This window comes from Neodiprion lecontei, chromosome 7, assembly GCF_021901455.1.
Source record: "Neodiprion lecontei isolate iyNeoLeco1 chromosome 7, iyNeoLeco1.1, whole genome shotgun sequence".
In the NCBI taxonomy this organism is placed as follows: Eukaryota; Metazoa; Arthropoda; class Insecta; order Hymenoptera; family Diprionidae; genus Neodiprion; species Neodiprion lecontei.
This window is the reverse complement of record NC_060266.1, coordinates 10898767-10917320: the sequence shown is the minus strand read 5'-3', so window position 1 is coordinate 10917320 and position 18554 is coordinate 10898767. Positions and strand designations below refer to the sequence as shown.

Sequence of the window (18554 nt, the reverse complement as noted above, 5' to 3'; positions counted from 1 at the left end):
TTTAAAACTTGTCGAAACAACTCTTATATCTAATGGCTACCCTTTAAAATTCATTAATGATATCAAAAAGTATAGAGTGGATAAAATGTACAACTCGATTGATTAGAATTTAGACTCCAACAATCAAACTAATGTTAAGGACAAATTTAAAAACACTATCTCTATACCGTACATTGAAAATCTGTCTAGCCAAATCAAAAGAATTCTGAATGACGAGGGTATTGAAATTACTTTTAAAATCTCTAATACTACCAAACTTTCTCTGTTTTCTTATCTTAAATCTGTAACTCCTAATTTAGAGAAAATTAAACGTGTATACAAAATACCATGTCGAGACTGTAGCAAGAGTTATATTGGACAAACGTCACAACATCTAAAAAATAGAATTTCTGGCCATCGCTCTAATATTAAATGCCATGTCACTGACAGATGCGCTTTAGCGGAACACTCCTTAAGTCTGGGACACAATTTCGATTTCAACAACTCTATAACCCTAGCTACAGAACCGAACTGGTATAAACGTATCATTAAGGAAATGATCCATATCTTTAAGAACAAAAGGAACTCTGTTAACAAACGTACTGATATTGAACATCTTAGCCACTTACACTCAAACATTCTCTAGTTTCATAATTTAGTTTTTCAAATTTTGGCGCCCTTTTCTCCGATTGGTCATCTGCCTTTGAAATCCATGACATTCGAACATAGATCAATATCACACTGCATTACCATAGATTTACGGATCGATTCCCGCTAGCCTTCACTTCCGTCCGAAATCCTGAACTGAAAGCAACACCTAAGCATGTACTGGTTGTCAATTTTTGTAAGTAATCTATCCAAATTTAACTGATCTCTTTTTCAATTCACATTTCCACACTCTTATTAAGTACTCTTTCCTCCATAATTCATTTCTTATTAACGTATTTTTCCTCTCCTCAACCATCCGTCAAAACTTTGACGCATAACCTAAAACTGTCACTCAAACATGTTTGTGTAACTGTTTAATTTTTCACCTATTTTTGCAACAAGAAGTATTCGTATCAACTTATCTCCATGCTTTCAATCCAGAATTGTGTTTTGAAGCACCACCTTTTTTTGTTAATTATTATAGAAATTTTTCCTGAGGATGGTCGGCAGGGCCCGGCCGAAACGTCGATTATTATTTTTACGTTTTGCAAATTATTAAACGTCTTCTCCTGACCGGAATTTCGACTAACTTCTTTTTCATTATATATATATATATATATATATATATAGATATATATATGTACACACACACATATATATTTTTATATTATACATAAATATAATAGAACATAAATGGAGGTAATTAAGTTCAATAATTTAATAAAATAAAAATTGACGTATTTAAATAAATTATTCTTCCTAAATTAGAAAATAGGTAATTTTCAGAAATTAAATATACAAAATTGAATAAATAATAATTTATCTATCTGTATGTTTTCTTTCAATTTCATAATAAGTTCTAATCCATTGTATAAATGTTCCAAATTACAATTCATAAAGTAAATCGAATGGCATTCTTCTATTGAATAATATTTTTAGTTTAATTAATATGTGAGCAGATAATGGAAAAATTCATAGGATTTTTCTAATAATTATGTATAATTTTAAAAAATTTAAGTGATGTAAAAAAAGTATTTTTTCCTCGAAATTTCATTTTTTTTAAAAGTAAATAGAAAATTATAATATATATATTGACACACACACATATATATACATTTATATATATTTATATTATACATGAACATAATAGAATATAAATGGAGGTAATTAAATTGAATAATTTAATAGAACAAAAAATGATTGATTCAAATAAATTATTTTTCTCAAATTAAAGGATAATTAATTTTCAAAGATGAGAAATATGAAATTAAATAAATAATAATTCATCTATCTGTATGTTTTTTTAAATTTTATAATAAGTTCCAATCTATTGTACAAATGTTCCAAATCACAATTTATAAAGTAAATCAAATGGCATTTTTCTAAAGAATAATATTCTCATTCTAATTAATATGTGTGCAGATGATTCAAAAATATATAGGATTTTCCAAATAATTATATATAATTTCAAAAAATTTAAATCATGTTAAGAAAATTTTCTTTTGAAATTCCTCTCTTCTCAAAAGTAAATTAAAAATTATATTATATATATATATACACACACGCACATATATATATATTTATATATATTTATATTATACATTGATATAATAGAATATGAATGGAGGTAATCAAGTTGAATAATTTAATAAAATAGAAAATTATTTATTTGAATAAATTATTTTTCTTAAATTGCAGAATAATTAATTTTCAAAAATTAAAAATATGAAATTAAATGAATAATAGTTTATCCATCTGTATGTTTTCTTTTAATTTCATAATAAGTTCTAATCCATTGTATAAATGTTTCAAATTTCAATTCATAAAGTGAATTGAACGGCATTTTTCTAATGAATAATATTTTTATTCTAATTAATATGTGAGCAGATAAATGAAAAATATATAGGATTTTTCCGATAATTATATAAAATTTGAGAAAATTTAAGTAATGTGACAAAATTTTTTTTTTAAATTTCTCTTTTTTTAAATGTAAATCAAGAATTATAATATATATATATATATCTATATATATATATATATATATATATATATATATATATATATATATATATATATATATATATATATATATATATATATACATACCCAATAAACATTGCTGGTAAATAAATCGTAAGAAATTCGTCGAAAAATAACGTTGTATATAGTTGAATAATCGTTCAGCACATACGTTTTTTCTCGTGAAAAATGTCCGCCCTGATATAGGTTTTTTCGACTGCGCTCATCAACGTTTTCTGTTAGTGATTATGATCCGGATATTCCACGGTTGAAGTAAACGTCGAAATTACGGTTTTCGGAAACGTAATGAAACAAGTATGAAAGAACGCAATTTAAATGTTAACGTAGACGTTTAATATATACCTGTTATAGCCACCATTTTTCGTGGTTCAAATACGTTTAATAAGCGTGTTCATTGGAAAATTTTTTTTATAATAATACACGTACTTAATGTGTGTTGATTTAACGTAAAAACGATATCCGTAAACAATTATTATACGTTCAATTGAATACACTTAATCGAATATCACGCGGTTCCGATAAACGTGTAACAACCAACTTGAGAATATGTTTTCGGTATAATTTTTCATGTACTATATTAATACACAAGCTGTTAAAAGCTTCTTGTATGGTCAATATGGACTTATCTCAGGGGTTAGATGATACAGCAACGCTCACATTCTTAGCTATTTCAGTAATGGTAACTTGCACCAATTAAATGATATTAATTATTTTACATCCACACCTATGTATTCTTATGAGAAATACAGGACAACTAAATGAGATGAAGCACACACCTTTGCGAAACATGATATATATTTATTACAAGGTACTTTCATCCAAGGCAACAATGACAATAGTTACATTGCACACGTATCGAAATATCCGCTTTAACAATGTATCCGAAACATAACAGTAGTTTTTTATATACCAGTTTGTCTGTATCGTTAATGCGGACATTTTATTATGCCAACGATGTAACTGTGTGAATTTTGACTGGGATGTATAAATAAACATACAGTCTTTTACATATACGCATACCTCAATTGTACAGATGTACTCACAAGAGTATAGAAGTATAGCAAATAGTAAACTTACGTAAATATGAACAAACAAAAACTTGTATCCGATACGCGTACTTTGATAACAAATAAAACATGAAACAAAATAATCATACAATGATTATACCCTAACGAGGAAAATTGTTAACTTTCATCTCGGGACTAGGTAAAAAATCACAATCCTGACAAAGTAAAATAATAAAAAGTATTGGCACATTATTTCAACACAGAACACAGATGCTATAGAGGGCGTCTTCTAGGTACGCAGTACGCAAGTTTTAACCAATATTGGACCGCAGTTGGAGTATTAACTTTCCTGATATCACTGCTAATCCGTGAAACTTGACTGGGATGTAATATATACACAGTCTTTTACAAATACCTACATTGCATAGATATACTCACTAGAGTATAGTAGCTATAGCAATTGAATAGTAAACTTGAGTAAATATAAATAAACAAAAACTCGTATCCGATACAAGTAGTTTGATAACAAATGAAACATGAAACAAAATAATCATACAATGATTATACCTCAATAAGGAAAATCGTTATCTTTCATCTACTCCGGACTTGAGTATAGAAGTACAACATACAATCAACAGTACAGTAGTATTAGTAAATCTAAATACACAAAAACTTGTATAGGATACGAGTGGTTTAACAACGAATATAACACAAAACAACATAATTATACAATGGTTACACCTCAATGAGGAAAATCGTTAGCTTTCATCTCGGGACTAGGTAAAAAATCACAATCCTGACAAAGTAAAATAATAAAAAGTATTGGCACATTATTTCAAAAAAGAACACAGACGCTATAGAAAGCGTTGTCTAGGTACGCAGTACGTATAAGTTTTAATTATTATTCGACCGCAGCTGGAGCATTCACTTCCTCGATATCACTGCTAATCCGTCAAAGTTGACAGAGATGTAATATACACACAGTCTTTTACAAATACGTATACTTACATTGCATAGATATACTCACAAGAGTATAGTCGCTATAGCAAATAGTAAACTTACGTAAATATGAACAAACAAAAACTTGTATCCGATACGAGTACTTTGATAACAAATAAAACATGAAACAAAATAATCATACAATGATTGTACCTCAATGAGGAAAATCGTTATCTTTCATCTACTCCGGACTTGAGCATAGAAGTACAACATACAGTAAACTTAAGTAAATCTAAACAAACAAAAACTTGTATCGGATACGAGTGGTTTGACAACGAATGAAACATAAAACAAACTAATTATACAGTGGATACACCTCAATGAGGAAAATCGTTAGCTTTCTCTTGGGACTTGAAAAAAAATCACAATCTTGGCAGAGTGAGTTAGAAAAAGTATTGACACATTATTTCGAAAGAGAACACAGATACTATTGAAGGCGTCTTTTAGGTACGTAGGAGTATCGCGATCGAGCTAGTTTCAACCAATCTTTAACTGCAGCTGCAATATTCGCTTCCTTGATATCGCTTACTAATTCCTTACCATGGAAAGTAGCTTTAACAGCATCTTAAAAAAGGCAAAGTCACCAAAATGTGACATGAAAACTTTAACTGCAATAAATTTCAACAATACGTAAATAAATATCATTAATGTATATCATTTACACTATACGTACACTTGGTTTGTATATCAATGAAAGTTTTTGTTCTATATTTATTTGAGAGTACCCTATAAGTAAAGTCGAAATTTTTATGGAAATCAAATTATTTTTGAATTACCGTAAATAACTTGCATCACCAGTGTCTTTTGGAAAGCAATTTTGTCTCTACCAGCCCAATTGAACTGCATGGCTAATTCGTTTGTTAGTAATGACTTGAGAACAGCCAATACGCATTGACGGCCACTTGTGCCTCCAATAGAGGATAGTTTTTGTGTCTATAAAGAAATTCAGTAGTTACCCATCTCAATCAAGAAGTATCTCGATATTCTGATATGACTTTTTATATGCTGAGACAGATTGCACATCAGATGTATTCCAGATTCTGGAATAATGAGCTCACTCAGACTAAATATTTGAAATAATATCCCCATTCATACTAAATTTTCATAACCGTGCATTCCATAAGCACTACTCACCAGGTATATTCGATGCTCATTCGATTTGAGAAGTTCTTCGAGGTTCGCAAATTCTTCCATTGTTTCAATTGGAAGCGTTGGAAATACCTCTGGCCTTTGTACGCTGTCCACGTTAGTTGCTTGCTGCCTCGATATGATTTTCCTCAGCATGAGTTGATTCTGGTCTACACAAGATTTTATACGTTCCAAATATTGTAGAGCTTTCTCGTCAATGGGCCTCAGTGGATTTCGGGATGCAACTACAGTTGCAGCTTCAGCTACCAAATTCGAGGTTGAGGCTAAAGTTTGTGACGTTGATAGGTCATATTCAGTTACCGACCTTGTCAAACTGTGGGCTGAAGGGCGAGCTGTCTCATTTACAGAAACGATAACAGGTTATGCATTGGATATGTTGAAATTCTGTCGTGGGTTCGAAGTGGGATGGTGTGTTGGTGGAGAATTTTCATCAACTGATGATGTATCATCTGCAGTATCTGAAGACGTCTCACGTTGACGCTTTACCTTCTTTTTTTTGCTCTTCTTGGATTTCTTTGTATGTTTACGCTTTTTGGATATATTTTCACGTACGACAGCTTCATCATTGCCCTCTTCATCTTCATCATTGCTCTGCGACTCTCTTTCATAACAATGCCCTGTGGATTTCTTACTAATGGTGTAAACTGTGCCATCTTCCTCGGATGTACCGTGTTCTATGATGTGCGTCATCGTCTTTTGTAGTGCGTCGAAGCTTTCTGTTCAGGAAATATCAGTTATGAAATACATTGGTATATATATTATTAATTAAGAAATATCATCTTAACAACACACCGCAGTGAAGAACAGTAACACCAAATGTGATACAAAAGACATGATACGAAATCGATAATTGATGGTCAATTAGAGATGAGCACGACACAAAATTGAAATGAATATCATGTTGCTCGTTTTATGTGCCTTATAAATCATGCAACATATTGAACAAAATTAATTTAACAGCCTGAGACATGTAATTGTGTTTCATATATTCATTTCGAAAACAAATATCATGCAATTTTTGATGAATGACTCACTATATACATATATATACACGAACATAAATTATGTACTTATCAGTATTATATTAATATCACTTTGAATACGAATGAATGAATAATATCAAATCAAAGAAGTAAGGAATATGGCATCAAGGATCAGTACTAGTGAATAAGTGTAAGCAATCACCTCCAGTATGCAGAACGTTGTGAACAGGATACTCGGGCCATGTTTTCTGATATATTGCCTTTGATTTGACTAATTTTAGGAAATGCTCCTCATTCTTCGTGCGTGGCCAGTAGCAGATGGTATTATTATCCACCAGCCACAAAACTGGCACTAATGCACATTCTCGCTTCTCGCCAACCACGAATTCAACAATGGCATACATCGTTTTACTGCCCTGAATACAAGTGTTGAAAGTATAAAATTTTATGTTTGGTGTTATAATCAGCTATGATTTGTAAGTGATGAGATCCACGACCTTTCATATTAACTGATTGTTAAATTTGATTAATATATTAGAAATGATGAATTTTCGTAGAACACGGGCTAAATCAGAAAAAGCTAACTTTTGGATTATCATTGCTTATATTCTTTCGTGTAATATCGGGATAACAGTAAAGCCATCTTTAAATGGGAAACAAATGCATTTGTGGGATATCTCACTTACAGAAAAAGACTTTGCACGATTAAAGCTTCTGACAAAAAAAATTCCCAGTTTCGACGATTTTATAGGTTTTTTGTAAAAATCCCGCTTATATTTGAAAGGAGTACCCACTATTCTGTAGTCTCCATGAATATTAACAATCGATTTTACAACGAGTATTTCTTTACCACAGACCACTATATTATCCGGCTGTTTTATTGATATTTTGAATCTGCTAGTTTGCAATGACTGACATTCCTGCGAGTTGATTGAAGATTTGAATTTGGCAACATATTTTTTTGGGATCTAGTCTTACGTACGCAATTCAGTTCTGCGAGTCGATTACCTAATTGCTGCAGTGGAGACCGTTTTGACCGAATAAGACGCTTCAAATGGCCTAAATAATTTTCATATACAAAGCAACTGTATTCCTCTAGTGGGCCAAACCGTTTAACATCATCTATTACGTGCAGCAGAGAATGAACATTGTATACGACAAAGTGAGGTCCGTATAACTTAGCACCCTGAGCGACAAATTTTTTCAGTAACGCTTTCGCGATTTTACCGAACTTTGAAAACAACTTTGCATTTGACAGTATGTATACAGCGACAGACAACGACAGAAAATGCTTATACTTTTTTGAGCTTAGCACGTCTCGCACAAGAACCGTTCCGGAATATAACATGAAAAAGCGAAATTCTGTTGCTTTCCATCTTTTCAATTCTTTCAATTCTCGGGGCTTCCGAGGAAACTCCGCAGGAACATATCGAGCCAACTTTTTTATCAAACGTTCAAGAATCGATATAACTTGCTTGGATAATTTACTATCACGTGAACCCTCGACCCAATATTTGTGAATTAGTCTTTTTACAACTCCCAAATAGAATAAGTGCATGGGATCTAAAACAAATTGCGTCACTAGCCCTAGGTATAAACGTAAGAGAGGTGAGCGTCCTTTTATATGACGATTGTGTTTACGCGGCGAAAAAAAGTGACGATCTTTTCGCCTCCGAAATTTCTTACCAACAGGATAACAGAGCTTATTGCCAATACGAATAGCACATATCTTACATCTCTCACAAGCAGTCTTACCGGAATTAGCTAAGCACATTTTCAACATAGATCTTGCAGGAGCATCGCACGCAAAAAGACGAACTTGCAAGACGTATTTTTTACCATCAAATTCAAATCCATTTTCGGTTAAATGTAATGTCTCTTGAATAAAATTTTCCAAATACAAAGATAACGGCATAGGTTTACCCATCCCATAAAAAACGGCAATTACAAACGGACTATCGTCGATCAAATTGACACTACGTCCCAAAATCGGCCAGAAAGACGTTCCGCTACCTTTGAAAACAGGAATACCATCGATATTAAAATCGACTTGCAATACATTTACAGGCTGTATTTCATTTTTAAGACCTCCTTCAAGTTTACTCTTCAAACCATTCTCTAATCCGAAATAACACATTTCACCGTTTTCAAGATGTAACGTACTGGTGCAAGCTGGTGTTTGAAGGAGAGTTCTCGCAGTTATTGGTAAAACAGAGTGCATTGGTCTTAATAACACAAGCAATTGATCTATTGCGGTATGCGTAATGTTATTCATACATGCCCAGGTTCGTAAATTTTGAACAAAATCGCATTCATTATTACAACGTGATTCGTCACTTTCACAGCTCGAAACATTTTCAGAACTAAGTAATGATAATCCAACGCTTTCATTGTCACTAAAATAGCTATCTGACTCTACACTACTGTGATCATGATCCACGGTTTTTCTATTGTCGTTATTTTCAACAACGCGAACAACATTATAATCATGACAAATAGCTGCACCTTCAGCTTCTTCGGTATACATAGCATTCCTATCCAGAAGGGTTTCATGAGATTCCGATGTTAAAATGTTTTTTTTCGCGATGTCATTGTTCGTGAGATCAAGAAACGCTCTATTTATATTTTCGGCTTTTTTCCGACGCAACTGTCTTTTGCTTAAGACTTTCAAATCAAGAGGCATATTATTATATAATGATCTGTACTTACATACACGAAACTAAATTTTTACGTTAAAATGTACCAGTCAGTCTCGTATTACATCCACTTATATTTGTGCGCCCCTGTGAACAATAGAAAGAAAAGAACGTTAATAATCAGCCTTCAGAAAATTCACCATACTTTTAGGCTGACAATGAACTCATTGTACAATCACATATATCTACAATCTACATATAATATCCCAATAATTCAACCAAAGTTCTATATATATATTCAATAACCGGTTACACAATGGTGGTAAAGTCGTGTGAATAAATTAAATTCAATTTTACATCGAAAAGATGTTTGCACAATGACGAATTCAACGGCATTAAAACGTTTATGAAACCCTCAACAGTGTTTATTTATCCGGTAATTAATCCTCCGTCTGTACACTGGGTCTTTGAGGAAACTGTAGAAATTATGATGCTAAATTTCTCATGCATTTTTGGGAATATTACAATTTTGATGAACAAAAATTTTCAATCCCGACAACTTTTAGATAATGTATAGTAGACATACTTTGAGAGGTAACCCCAAATTTGTTCTGATTTTGCAAAATCCTGAAACATATGGAAAATCTGGCTGTTCCATAAAAGACCCCGTGCACAGACGGAAAGTGGGAAAAATAAGTTAATCGTAGGGTTAATTGCGTAATCCCGATAAAGATAAACCTCCCTAATCAGGGCAATTTCATTCTTTTGGTATGTCAATTTTTTTCAAGAAAACTTTCTAACATCTGAATATGAAAATTATTTGACATTTCACTAGAGATGTGAAACACTATCTCTGAAATTTTTTGGGAGAATTTCAAGAAACGTAAAGCACTGAAAAAGTTTGAGGTCAGCGAATCGAACTTGAAAGCATTACAGTATTGTAAAAAAAAAAAAAAAAAAGCGGCTACCACACCATATCACGTTCATTGCTGAGTATTTACGTATAATATACGCAAATTTGATTAATGTAGAACCCAATAAACACACGTACGTTGAATAGACGTTTAAGAAACGTGACCGCTGTGGAACTGAAGTGGATGTCGATAAATTATTCGTGTCCCACACATCACTTAAATAAACGTATCTGTATATACGTAGAAAACACGTGAATATATGCCGGTGAATTCCGCATTGGACGCGGAATAGGCGTATAATTCACGGGAATTGTACGAATTTCATGAACTACAAGAATCCCGTATAACAGGCGGATATCGTACCTGAAAATACATAGTATTTAACACCTGTATTCTAGGTAGAATAATCTTTATGTGCCATTTCAACGTTCTCTCAACGTGTCTTGACAGGTCTATTATATATCATTTCAACCACTGTGTGTTTATTGGGAAAAGATGCAGCCACTAAATGATCGTTCATTCGTACATGATACGTATGTGTTAGCGATCTATTTCACTGGATAACCTTATAAAAGAAAAACGATGCCTGCACAAGTAAGAGTGAAGCTAACAATAAATATCTGCGGCTTCTATTTGCAATCAGTATATATTCCATACCATACACATGCTTCTTATAGCATTATCTACAAGCAATTCTATTGTGCCTACATCCTTTCGGCGACGTTCAAAAGCAAGTACGACGCAATCACAAAGTATTTGTTTCTTCTTTTTATTGTCAGGTTATTTACGCCTGTATTGTCATTTTCGTCTGTATTGAATCATTGTGATAAATTTTTCCAAATAGAAAATACATTTGTACTTACCAGCTTATGAAGGCTCACATAAACACGGACGTGCACTGACCTCGGAAGTTGGTCAAATTAGACTGATTCACTGATCGCGTGAGCTGAGAGCCTTCGCGAACGGTGGTGGGGGGGCATTCTGGCGCGTCGTCCTCGGCTCTCAGCGTGCAGGAACCGTACGAGTTACAACACGCTGACCTAGCGAGCCAATCAGAGGCAGAAGAAGAGGCGCGAGTATTTCACGCTAGGACATTCTCGATTCTTCGCGACCGCTTGTCGTTTGACACATGCGCTCATTATACGTACATGTAACATCCATGGTACACGAGCTTCATCTACGGCCACTCGCTTTCCTAGCATGGGTTATTCCAATATATACATTATGGTATAGGAAAACGTATGTTTTACAATTAATAAAGACGCCGCGAAGGGATGCACTTATATGCTCAACTACGTAATTTCTTGGTGACCTTTGTAAAAAAATCTGTTCATCGATTTTTCAACTTTTTTTCCTATGTTGGGGAATTAGCAATAACACAAGGAAAAGAATTTGAAAAAATGGAGGTAACATATTGTTCTACTTTACAATATTACGTAGAATAAAATTATCACTTCTAGTGTTATGTCACCTGAATTTTTTCATATTTTTGATGATACTTACTAGTTTATCGAATGAAAAAAAAGATTCGAAATCGAATGACCAGTTGTTTACAAAATTTAAGGTAATCAGAAAAACGTGCTGAGGAGGATAACAAAACGTTGAATTTTAGTCACTGCTAACATGAGAAAAACTTGAATATAATGATTATAGTTCCAAATTCAAACATCGCAATAGGTAAGTAAATGATGTAAAAGTTGATTCCTGCCCTCACTATGTTAAAAAGAGTAGTATTCTTGGATATGAAGGTCAGAAAGGTACGAAACAAATCTTGTTTACGTTTCGGCCCGAGTAGGTATATAATTCTGTGTATCGATATGACAAGTCTATGTACGACGTAATTTTCACGTATTACATGTGATCAGTAGATCAAAAGTGTATTGACTTAATTATTAAACAATTAATGAGAACATATTGGCAAGGTATGGTAACTATACGAAACGTTAAACTTGTGTCACTAGTGAAGAAATAAAATATGTATATTAGCTGTTCATGAGACTAGAAATATAATGGATTTTACCACACGTTTATACTACGGATCTCGCTTACCACAATAAAACGTTGATGATGGAACGCAGAAATTTTGTATTTTAATACCTACAAATATACCGATTTTTAACGAATTTGAATTGACAATTGAGCTAGTAAACAAAACGTTGATTATTAGTCTGGAAACCGTTGTTTAAATGTACGTGTAATGAAAATCGTATAATATTTGTGGAGAGACAACAATTAATATTTTACTGAAAAATTACCGTATATCGAACACGGTAATATTTTTTACCTATACCATAATTATACGACCTTAACGTTTCTTCAACCACATTTTAACCGGCTCATGTTTACTGGGTATTCCGACGTCATTTCGCACGTGAAATCGATTAGGCGCAGTTTCAATAGGCTGGGATCAACGCATAAAGATTTACAGCGGAAAAACAGTGAATTTTGCTTGCTATTTCTCTTCTGTTGATTTCACACTTCTTTGACTGCGTTTCCTGAGTTCCTGGGTCTCCAATAAGTCAGAAAAACGTCATTCGAATCGGAGTTGAAACCAAACATTTTCGGCTTTCAAACTGGAGGATGATAGGGCGTTTTTGGCGAAATTTTCGCAATTTTGACAAGTGCTGAGATAGGTTTTCTCATGCACCTATCCGACGTAATTTTGCAAGAGAAATCAATTGGGTGCAGTTCCAATACTTTGGGATCAACGCATCAAGAGTTACAGACGGAAAACCAAGGGTTTTGCCCGACATTTGTCTCCTGTTAATCGCACGCTCTACTTGGTGCGTTTTTTAAGTTCCTAAGCGTCCAACCAGTCAGAAGATAAACATTTAAATCACAGCTGAGATCAAACATTTCCGGCTTCGAAATTAAGACATGTAGGGTATTTTTGTGGAAATTTTCGCGATCTCGACAGGTGTTGGACAAGGTTTTTTCATGCTCCTATCCCACGTCATTTTGCAAGAGAAATCGATTGGGCGCAGTTTCCATATTTTGCAAATAACGCATTAAGAGTTACAGCCGAAAAACTAAGAATTTTGCCCGCCATTCCTCTCCTGTCTACCTCACACTTTTCCGTCTGCGTTTACTGAGTTCATGGGTGTCCAATTAGTCAGAAAACGGTCATTCGAATCGAATCCAGGACCAAACATTTTCGGCTTCAGAACTGAAGAATTATAGGGCATTTTGGCGGAATTTCCGCGAATTTCACAAGTGCTGGGATAGGATTTCTCATGCGCTGCTGCAACGTGATTTTGCAAGAGAGATTAATTGGTTGCAGTGACAATACGCTGCGATCAACTTATCAAAAGTGACAACCGAAAAACGAAGAATTTCGCTCGCCATTTCTCTCCTGTTGACCTCATACTTTCTCGTCTGCGTTTCCTGGGTTCCAGGGCGTCCAATGAGTCGAAAAAGGGTCTTTCGAATTCCATCCAGGAACAAATATCTTTGGCTTCAAAACTGATGAAATATTGGGCATTTTTGGCGAACTTCTCGCCAATTTAACAAGTGCTGTGATAGAATTTGTCATGCGCTGTTTCAACGTGATTTTGCCAGAAAAATCATTTCGGCGCAGTTACATTACGTTGCGATTAACGCATCAAACGTTACAACCGAGAAACGAAGAATTTTGTTCGCCATATCTCTTCTGTTGATCTTGCGTATTTTCCGTCGCGTTCCAAAAGTTCCTGGGTGTCCAATTGCTCAGGAAAGGGGCATATGAATCGAATCTGAGTCCGAAATTTCTCGGCTTCGGAACTGAAGAATTGTAAGGCATATTCAGCGATAATTTCCGCGATACTGACAATGGCTGGAACGGGTTCTCTCATGCAGCATTCCGACGTAATTCAGCAGAAGAAATCAATTAAGCGCAATTTCAGTACGCTGTGATCAACGCATTCAAGGTTTTAACAGGAAAACTAAGATCTTTGCCCGCCATTTGTCTCCTGTTGATCCCACGCTCTTTTTGCTGAGTTTACTGAGTTCTTAAGCGTGCAATTGGTCATAGAAAAGTCGGTTAAAACAAATCCAGGACCAAACATTTGTGGCACCAGAACTGAAAATATATAAGCCATTTTTGGTAAAATTCGCGCGGATTTGACACGTGGTGAAATCGAATTTCTCATAAGCTGTTCCAACGTAATTTTGCCAGAGAATTTATCTGAGCGGAGTCACAATATGCTGTGATTAACGCACCAGAAAGTACAACCGAAAAACGAAGAATTTCGCTCGCCATTTCTCTCTTGTTGACCTCACACTTTTTTGTCTGCGTTTCTTGAGTTTCTGGGCGTTCAATCAGTCAGAGAGGGGTCATTTAAATCGAATCCACGACCAAAAATTCTCAGCACCTGAATTGAAAAAATATAGGGCATTCTTGATGAAATTTCGTGAATTCGACAAGCGCTGGAATAGGATTTCTCATGCGCTGTTCCAACGTCATTCTGCCAGAGAAATTATCTGGGCGCAGTCACAATACGCTGCGATTGACGCATCAAAAGTTACAACCAAAAAATGAAGAATTTTGTTCGTCATTTCTGTCCTGATGATCTCGCATATCTTTCGTCGCATTTTCTAAGTTCCTGTGTGTTCAATCGGTCAGGTAAACGTCATTCGAATCGAATTTAAAATCAAAATTTTCTGGCTTTGAAACTGGAAGACTAGTAAGGCTTCGCATTTTTGACAAAACTTTACGCGATTTTGACAAGTGCTGAAATAGGTTTTGTATTCCACTATTTCGATGTAATTTTGCAAGGAAAATTGATTTGGCGCAGTTCCAATACGCTGCGATCAACGCATCAAAAGTTACAACCGAAAAACGAAGAATTTCGCTCGCCATTTCTCTCCTGTTGACCTCACACTTCTTCGTCTACGTTTTCTGAGTTCCTGGGCGTTCAATTATTCAGAAAAAGGCCATTGGAATCAAATCCAGGGCCAATCATTGTTGGCACTGGAACTGAAACAATATAGGGCGTTTTTGATGAAAGTTCGCGGATTTGACAAGCGCTGGAAACGGATTTCTCATGCGCTGTTCCAACGTCGATCTGCCACAGAAATTATCTGGGCGCAGTCACAATACGCTGCGAGTAACGCATCAAAAGTTCCAACCGAAAAACGAAGAATTTTGTTCGCCATTTCCGTCCTCTTGATCTCGTATATTCTGCGTCACGTTTTCCGAGTTCCTGTGTGTTTAAATAGTCAAAAGAGCGTCATCCGAATCGAATCTGACTCAAAACTTCCTGGCTCTGAAACTGGAGAGATAGTAAGGCTTAGCATTTTAAGCAAAAATTTTAGCGATTTTCAAAAGTGGTGAAATAGGTTCTTTCATGCAGCATTCCAACGTAATTCCGCAAGAAAAATCAATTGAGCGCAATTTCGATACGCTTGGATCAACGCATCTAAAGTTACGTCAGAAAAACCAAGAATTTTGTTCGCCATTACACTTTCGCTGATCCCACGCTCATTTCCCTGCGTTTTGTGAGTTCCTGGGGGTTTAATCAGTCAGAAAAGGGTCAATCTTACCGGATTTGCGACCAAACATTTTCAGCTTCAAAACTGAAGAATTATAGGGTATTTTTCGCGAAATTTTCGCGATTTCGACAAGTGCTGAGATAGGTTCTCTTATGCACTGATCCGACGTAATTTTGCAACAGAAATCGATTAGGCGCAGTGCCAATACGCTGGGATCAACGCATCAAGAGTTCCAGCCGAAAAACCAAGAATTTTGCCCGCCATTCGTCCTTTGTTTACCTCACACTTTTCCGTCTGCGTTTTCTGATTTCCTGTGTGTCCAATGAGTCAGGAAACGGTCATTCGAATACAATCCAAGACCAAACATTCTCGGCTGCATATCTTAAGAATTATACGGCATTTTTAGCGGAATTTTCGCGAATTTCACAAGTGCCAGGAAAGGATTTCTTATGCGCTGTTTCAACGTAATTTGCCCGGAGAAAGTAATTGGGCGCAGTGACAATACGCTGCGATCAACTTATCAAAAGTGACAACCGAAAAACGAAGAATTTCGCTTGATATTTCTCTCCTGTTGACCTCACACTTTTTCGTCTGCGTTTTCTGGGTTCCGGGGTATCCCATAAGTCCGAAAGGGGTCATTTGAATCACATCCAGGAACAAACATCTATGGCTCCAAAGCTGAAAAAAATTAAGGGCATTTTTGGCAAAATTCTCGAGAATTTGACAAGTGCTGGAATAGGATTTTTCATGCGCTGTTCTAATGTAATTTTGCCAGAAAAATCGCTGTTGCGCAGTCACATTACGCTGCGATTAACGCATCAAATGTTGCAACCAAAAAACGAAGAATTATGTTTGCCATTTCTCTTCTGTTGATCTTGCGTATTTTCTGTCGCGTTTCAAAAGTTTCTGGGTGTCCAATCGTTCAGGAAAGGGTCATATGAATTGAATCTGCGTCCGAAAATTCTCGGCTTCGAAACCGAAGAATTGTAAGGTATATTCAGCGATAATTTCCGCGATACTGACAACGGCTGGAACAGGTTTTTTCATGCAGCATTCCGACGTAATTTTACAGGAGAAATCGATGAGGCGCAAATTCAGTACGCCGTGATCCACGCATCTAAGGTTACAACCGGAAAACCAAGAATTTTGCCCGCCATTTGTTTCCTGTTGATCCCACGCTCTCTTTGCTGCGGTTTCTGAGTTTCTGAGCGTCTAATGAGTCATAAAAAAGGTCATTCGAATCAAATTCAGAACCGAAAATTTTTGGCACCCGAAATGAAAAAATATAGGGTGTTTTTAGTGAAACTCCCACCAATTTGACAAGTGGTGAAATCAGATTTCTCATGCGCTGTTTCAACGTAATTTCGGCTGAGAAATCATCTGGGCGCAGTCACAATACGCTGCGATTAACGCATCAAAAGTTACAACCGAAAAACGAAGAATTACGCTCGCCATTTCTGTCCTGTTGACCGCACACTTAATCGTCTGCGTTTTCAGAGTTCCTGGGCGTTTAATTAGTCAGAAAAAGGTCAGTCGAATCAAATCCACGACCAAATATTTTTGGCACCGGAACTGAAAAAATGTAGGGCGTTTTTAATGAAATTTCGCCGGAATAGGATTTTTCATGCGCTGTTCCAACGTTGATCTGCCAGAGCAATTATCTGGGCACAGTCACAATACGCTGAGATTGACGCATCAAAAGTCACAACCGAAAAACTCAGAATTGTGTTCGCCAGTTCTCTCCTGTTGATCACGAGCTCGTTTCGCGGGGTTTTCTGAGTTCTGAGGAGTAGTATAGCTATGAGAGTCTCACACGCAGATTCCTGTTACCGACACTCACCGACATTCTCCCCAGACTCAAACCCTTCACCGCGATAATCTCACAGTCTGTCGTACCGACTTGAAGTCAAAACCATGCAACCTCACCGACAGTTGTATCGGTCGACGGTAAAAATTGCACTGCTTTAACAACAATTTTTATCGGTCAAAGGTCAGAATCGAGCTGTTTTACTGTCAATCTCACCGACTGAAGGTCAAATCCTCCATATAGTGCTCGTCTGCCAACAGTAGAGGGTGCAGCGAGGGCGAGAACTTTTTTACCGTCCCGCATTCTTTTCCACGATGTGTCACACTAACCACTCCAAATCCCTTTTCCACGGTAGGACTGCTGATGTGTAACATCAACCACCCCCACATTTCTTTCCCACGTTATCAACCACGCGACATTCCAAAATTAATGGTTCTGAGAGTTGTTTTTCACTTTCTCAGATGCCGGTTTGATATCAACCACGTGACATTTTTTTCGGCTTGAAACTGTCATGTGAACTCGACGATGAATTTTCAACGGGTTCAGTCAAGACCAGAGTGCAAGGTCGACCAATAGCCGCTGTACATTCAGAGCCATGGATCAGCGGTGTTGGGTTACTATCGCACTAAGAATGCTGAAAGGTGCGCGCGCATACACAAACGTAATTCTGTAACATCTGACCAGGTCTACCGTCTGTATAAAATGGGTTAGCACACGAAACTTGTACATCAGTCAGACTGCTTTTCTTGTGAGACGAAAACCTTGAAATCGTAATGATACGTAATAACGAATTCACAGGCTAAGCAATAATTATCGGATTTAGCAGCGCGACGTCAGATTTTTCGCTACAAGATCTTCGGTGGCTCGTTGAGTGTGTCCGGAGAGCTCGTGTGCAACCGCACAGACTACACAAGGTAATATTT

The 18554-nt window shown here is 35.8% G+C and overlaps 1 long non-coding RNA gene across 2 annotated transcripts; it reads right to left on the bottom strand.

Annotated features, from left to right (window-relative positions):
- Positions 1-5137: 5137 nt before the first annotated feature.
- Positions 5138-7039, bottom strand: LOC124295391. 2 transcript variants are annotated; one of them, XR_006905337.1, is made up of 3 exons: positions 7008-7039; positions 5808-6538; positions 5138-5237 (listed from the first exon to the last, which is right to left on the bottom strand). It is a non-coding gene; the product is annotated as an uncharacterized LOC124295391 (long non-coding RNA). The 2 variants fall into 2 exon arrangements; XR_006905338.1 differs by lacking the exon at positions 5138-5237 and adding an exon at positions 5495-5606.
- Between the last annotated feature and the right edge of the window lie 11515 nt (positions 7040-18554).